The sequence below is a fragment of the Mauremys reevesii genome, linkage group 2 (assembly GCF_016161935.1).
Source record: "Mauremys reevesii isolate NIE-2019 linkage group 2, ASM1616193v1, whole genome shotgun sequence".
Classification (NCBI taxonomy): domain Eukaryota; kingdom Metazoa; phylum Chordata; order Testudines; family Geoemydidae; genus Mauremys; species Mauremys reevesii.
In genome coordinates, this window is record NC_052624.1 from 153556636 (window position 1) to 153563638 (window position 7003).

The following is a 7003-nucleotide window of genomic DNA, read 5'->3' on the forward strand; positions in this document are numbered from 1 at the left end:
TTAATGGTATGAAATTAGAACACAAGCCCGGATTTATGGGGGCTTGGCGATTCCATGTCTGTCACTCACTGTAAATCGATTAGCAGGCAGTGAGGTTCTATTAGAGAGCTATTGTATTCATACAGCATCTATGGCCTGATCTCAAACACACGCGCACATACATCCAAACAGAGCCCTCAAATAGGGGCAAAGCTTCCCAAGAACAAGTAGCCCCAAACACAACAGAACCACCTGGGTTCCTGCAGGAGAGGAGGGGGCCATAGAGAGGATGTTCTCTGTGGTGGTCTTCTCCAAACAGCAAAGGACATGAGAACACACAACCCAATTCAAAGCTCATTGAGAATCAATGGAAAGACTCCCACTGTAGTGTGTCTAATTTTGGGCCCCACACTTTAAGGAGGATGTGAAAAAATTGGAGAGAGTCCAGCAGAGGGCAACAAAAACGATTAGGGGGCTGGAGCATATGACTTATGAGGAGAGGCTGAGAGAACTGGGATTGTTTAGTCTGCAGAAGAGAAGAATGAGCGGGGATTTGATAGCTGCTTTCAACTACCTGAAAGGGGGTTCCAAAGAGGATGGATCTAGACTGTTCTCAGTGGTACCTGATGACAGAACAAGGAGTAATGGTCTCAAGTTGCAGTGGGGGAGGTTTAGGTTGGATATTAGGACAAACTTTTTCACTAGGAGGGTGGTGAAGCACTGGAATTGGTTACCTAGGGAGGTGGTGGAATCTCCTTCCTTAGAGGTTTTTAAGGTCAGGCTTGACTAAGCCCTGGCTGGGATGATTTAGGTGGGGATTAGGTCCTGCTTTGAGTAGGGGGTTGAACTAGATGGCCTCCTGAGGTGCCTTCCAACCCTGATATTCTATGATTGACTTCAATGGGCTTTAGATCAAGCCCAGTGTATAAAAGGCTACATAAAGCCTCTGGCCACACCCCAGGTAGGGATTATAGAGCAAACCACCAGTGCTATTGCATTTCTGAAACTGTGCCCTGGGTTGTGGGGGAGGAATCTATTGTCCCCCCACACCACCCCAATCTCCTGATGCATTTTTCCTGTTCACAGCCCATTTATCCAAGCTGTATGCACGGACCAACATAAGAACAGCCACACTGGGTCAGGTCAATGGTCCATCTAGGCCAGGATCCTGTCTTGTGACAGTGGCCAAAGCCAGGTGCCCCAGAGGGAATTAACAGAACAGGTAATCACTGAGTGATCCATCCCCTGTCATCCACTCCCAGCAGAGGCTACAGATATCCAGAGAGTAGGGTTGCATCCCCAACCATCTTGGCTAATAGCCATTGATGGATCTGTCATCCATGAATTTATCTAATTCTTTTCTGAGCCCCAGTATAGGTTTGGCCTTCACAGTGTCCCCTGACAATGAGTTCCACCCATTGACTATGATTGTGTGAAGGACCACCATCTTTTGTTTGTTTTAAACCTGCTGCCTATTAATTTCATTGGGTGACCCTTAGTTCTTGTATTATGTGAAGGAGCAAATAACACTTCCTTATATACTTTTTCCACACCAGTCACTATTTTCTAGACCTCTATCATATCCCCTCTTAGTCTTCTCTTTTCCAAGCTGAAAAGTCCCAGTTTTATTAATCTCTCCTCATATGGCAGCCATTCCATACCCCTAATCATTTTTGTTGCCTTTTTTTGAACCTTTTCCAATACACCTTTTTTGAGATGGGGCAACCACATCTTCATGCAATATTCCAGATGTGAGCATACCATGGATTTCTATAGAGGCAATATTATATTTTCTATCTTGTTATCTCTCTCCTTCTTAATGATTCCCAACATTGTGTTTGCTTTTTTGACTGCCACTGCACATTGAGTGGATGTTTTCAGAGAATTATCCACAATGACCAAGAGCTCTTTCTTGAGTGGTAACAGCTAATTTAGACCCCATCATTTTTATAGGTAGAGTTGGGATTATGTCTTCCAATGTTACATACCACAGTTAGTAGTTCTGCAATTTCATATGAGTTCCTACAGAACTCTTGGGTGAATGCCATCTGGTCCTGGTGATTTATTACTGTTTAATTTATCAGTTTGCTCCAAAACCTCCTCTCTGTTGCCACCCTAAATATGGGACAGTTCCTCAGATTTGTCACCTAAAAAGAATGGCTTAGGTGTAAGACACTCCTTCACATCCTTTGCAGTGAAGACCGATGCAAAGAATTCATTTAGCTTCTCCACAATGACCTATCTTCCTTGAGTGCTCCTTTAGCACTTTGATCATCCAGTGGCCCCACTAGCTGGTTGGCAGGCTTCCTGCTTCTGATGTATTAAAAAAAAATTGCTACTAGTTTTTCAGTCTTTGGCTAGTTGCTCTTCAAATTCTTTTTAGGACTGCCTAATTATAGTTTTATTCTTGACTTGACAGAGTTTATGCGCCTTTCTATTTTCCTCAATAGGATTTAACTTCCAATTTTTAAAAGATGCCTTTTTGCCTCTAACCACTGCTTTTACTTTGTTGTTTAGCCATGGTGGCACTTTTTTGGTGCTCTTACTAAGACAAGTCACAGAGGGCTTTTCATCTTCAAAGTGCTTCACAAACCTGCGTAGCTCACTGCTGCTTCAGGAAGATAATTACTGTGATGCAGGCAGTGTGGATTTGCATAAGTGAGAGCGGACTTTCAATCTAATTTTAGGGAACTGAACAGAAGGCAACACTAGAGCTAGGAAGAAAATTTCCACTAAAACAAACTTTTGATGAAAAACAGGTGGGATGGAGGCGACACAGACTTTCACAATGTTTTCTGACCCACTCAGGAAAAAAAACCCATACACAGGGTTACCATACATAACACCAATCATCACCCATTCAGTTCTGATGACCCCAACACAAATTGTGAACAGGATCTGAATCTCAGACTTTCAATGCCAAAGTATAGACCTCTACAACTTAAGCTAAAAGAGTAACTATTAGCTAGTATTAAGTGAGTTTTATCCTCTATGTAGACCATCCACTAGAGGGGGACAGATCACACTTTACCAGCTGGTTACACAAGGTATACCTATTATATTTGGAGCTGGCTGGAAATGCCCCAGCTCACCATTTGGAAAATTTCAGTGAAAATGTGGGGGGGGGGGGAGGAGCATGTGGAACATGGGTCCATTGACATTTTTGGTAGAGCATTTTTACTTTGTCAAAAAATTCAAAACTGAAAAATGTTTGGTTTTCAGTTTTCCAACAAAAAGTCAAAATAGTCCACGCAAATTTCATTTAGTTCAAAATCCAATTTTCTGTCCAGAAACAAACCCCAAACGTTTCCATAGGAAATATTTGACCAGCTCTAATTATACTCCACCAGCCCCACACAGTGATGGGAAATCTGACCTTCTTGAGGAAAAAGGTAGAAAACTTACTGCAGTGGTCCCCTAGTCAGAGCAAGACATTTATGTTTACACGGCACCTGTCATTACATTTTATACTCAGGAATTATCACTCTAGAACATTTGCAAATTATTTTAAACACATTCACCTTTTTACAGTTGATTTTTTTAACCCCCTAACAAGAAGCAAACATGTATTGGAAGCATTAGACAGAACACATATGCTGTGGTATGTTGAGGACTCCATTGGAATTACAATCTATCAATTTACGAGTGTGTGTGGAGGGGGCAGGCCTGGTCCTCCTTGCAGGCCAAAGGGCTCTGCAGGGAAGCATGTGATCAGAATCAATCTGGAACAAAGTGGGGGTGAGTTGTGCCTCGCTGCCTTAGGGAGCAGCCTGCTTTGTCACATTCTGTTTTGGTTACTGCAGGGTATTGTTCTGGATTCTATGAATAAAAGCAGTGGAATGTTGCAGCCCTCCAACCTTTTTAAATACAACTTCTCTCTGTGGCTATGCTATGAGCATTTCTCTCTCTCTCACACACACACACTTTCTGTTCTCCCTTTCTTTGGGAGATAATGCCCCTTCTGCCCCTCCAGCTATGTTCCAACTCAAACTGTTTTAAAGTTGAACAAAAACAAAACAACCCACCCACCAAATGAGTATTTATAACTTCCAGATAGACTGGATAATGCAAAGCTTTAGTATGACTGATAAATCCCTCCCCGCCACACACCTCTCTCTCACTCCCCACACCCCTTCCCCCAGATGCTAAAACTTGGATCTCTTTAGGGACAGACATCTTCCCCCATATCCCAAATCAGTGGCTGGCATCTGAAGGAGCCCCTCTTTTAACACCACCAGATTGTCAGCGTCTGAGTCTGTCAAACCACACTCACTCTCTCTCTCTCTCCCCCCCCCCCCACCTCCTGTGGCTGGCTCAAGGCTCTGAGTCCCATTAGGGAGTGCTGCTAGAGTAGCCTTGATTTAGAAGATAATGGAAGGTACAAGAGGAAATCCTTCCAAGTGGTAGGTTTAAGGAGCAGAACAAGCATGGATCCTGGCAAAAGCTGTGGTGTGGTTGCCAAGAAACTCTATATGATGCAGGTGCAAATAGTTTTTTTAAATTCAGGCTCATTAAAATATGTATTTTGCAAAGGGGATTAAATTAAAACATCTGGAAACTGGGGGAAGAGTGAAGGGGGAGGAGAACATAGTGTATGTGAGGGAGAGAAATGCTCTCTTAGTTTCCAGTTTGAAAGTAGATTTGAAGGCCCCTGACTTCATCAGGATCCATAATTGTGGGAAAGTAACCTGAAGATGCCAAACAACAGGAAATTACCAGAAGAATCTGTCAGCACAATCAGCTGCTATTTTCATTGTTCTTTGGCAAATTTATACACAGTCGGGAACACCTGGGCTGGCACGCAGCCCGGGTTTGACTAATTGCCAGGGGAGAGGAGCAGTCATTTGTCTTCGGTGGGGTTTCCTATGCTCGCTCCTCAAAACATGTGGTTTCACTTTTCCCCTCTCTCTGCAGGAAATGGCAGGACAGTGAAACGCAGAATAAATGAGTTCGATTCCAAGAGGTTGCCTCCTCAGAGGCCACTCCAAAAATAACTGTCTTGTGAGAGGCTGTTAATAACCAAGATTCTATATACTGTCTTCAGCAAACAACATTTCAAAGGCACACTGTTCCTTTTCTCCCCAGACCCTATGTACATTAAAAACATGGTGGGTGGAAGACAACAACGAAGGAAAAAGCAGCTCAATAATAAGAGTCCTCTGTACATTTCAAGCAGGATTCATAAGCTCTTCAAACTGCCTTGCAAAATTCTCCTCACTTTGGGCAAACTTAGCTTTTCTTGAATAGCTGCTTTTCCACCATCATTTTAAGATGGGCAAATAAATTTAGTTAACGGCTGGTAAAATTTTCATGGTTGTCAAGCTGCTTTCTCTCTCTCTCTCTCTCTTTTAAAAAAGGCATTATTCTGCTTTTTAAAAGAGTTCAAGCCAGATCCTCAATAGAGTTACACTGGGCTATATCAGCTGAGGATCTGTCTCTATTGAATTTAGGGCCCAACGCTTACTATAATAAGTGTTCTTGGATGATTCACAGTAACAAGCTCCACTCGTAGTAATAAGCGTTTGAAAAATAAGGCATTTAGTTTCTACTCACTCTATTTCAGGGATCCACTTCTGACTATCTGAAAGCAATACTTGATGCATGTGTCTCAGGTAAAGAAAATGCAACTAAAAAAAACCCTTCCCCAAACTGAGACAACTCTTAAACCCAAGTCTTGAAAAATAGATTTTAAAAATATGCGACAGACAGCAGAAGAGTCCCAGCAATCACCTGCATTATAGCTTTATCTCTGCGGAGACGTTGGTTTTGACATTGTAAGACTGCACTTTAAAAGATCACCTCTTTACAAGAACCACCTGTCTAAAGCGACAGCTTTTTCCTTTAACTTCAGAACATATTTTTAAGGTTAACATACCACTAAAAAAAAAAAAAAATTGTTCCCCCTATCACCACCAATTCTTAACAATCCAGGCTAAGATATCCCCTACATGTAGCAAAAACATGTTTTAATATATTCCTCTTTCAGACCTATAGTGCCTTCTAATTTAATTGCATCATATTTTAACATTTCAGACTGGGCAGTGTGTTTTATATTGAAGTGTATAACCGCATTTGGTATATTTTCACCTGAATCTTGTCCAAATCTTACAGCGATTTAGTGTACTGGCACCGTGACAACCGAGCATCAAATACTTAAATGCTTTTTTTTTTTTTTAAACACATACAGCAGATTATCATTAGGCTGGATGAAGGCGCTGGGGAGGGGGGAACATTTGGGTTTGATTTGGTTTCAGTTGCAGACTCCTTACCAGAGCAGAGCTGAATCGTAATTCTAAAGTGACCCACCTTTTCTTTCCTTTCCCCAACTAAAGGTGAAAGATATGATGGAACATTTTACAATACACAGCATATCAGTTATCAGCACTGATAGAGTTTGGAATTGGCTTAATTTCTCTACAACTGAGATGTTTTGACATGTTTATTTGTTTAATCTGTTTATTTTGACTAGCTCTGATTATAATTGGCAGCAATGAACAGAATTAACATTAGACAGTGTCTTAGACTTGTCGGTTACAATAATGCAAAAGGCATGTGAAGACAAATCCTCAGAATAAGAGACAATACAGTTGGGTCCAGCTGCAGCATGGCTTTATTACTGGTTCAGGGGTGCAGGAAGGAGTGACTGAACAGTGCTGGGGTTACATGGGAATTTTAGGGGCAATTGCAAAGCTCCCATTGACTGCAGTAGTGCAAAATCAGGCCCTTCTAGATACTAAGAATAGAACACTCTTTAAAACAAAATGACTTACTATTTACACTTGTAAGGCCCAACCCAAAGCACACTGAAGCAAACGGGAGACTTTCAAATTATTCCATTGGGTTTGGATCAGACCCTAGATGAATAGGATAAATCAGAGTGCATTTCTTCCTTTACATAGCGTGAGCCTAATCCTGCAATGTACAGAGCACCATTAACTCCCACTGATGGTAAATGAGTGTTCAGGCTGCTCAGCACCTCCCAGGATTTGTCCAGGTATTGACTCTTTGCAGTTCATTCAGCTTG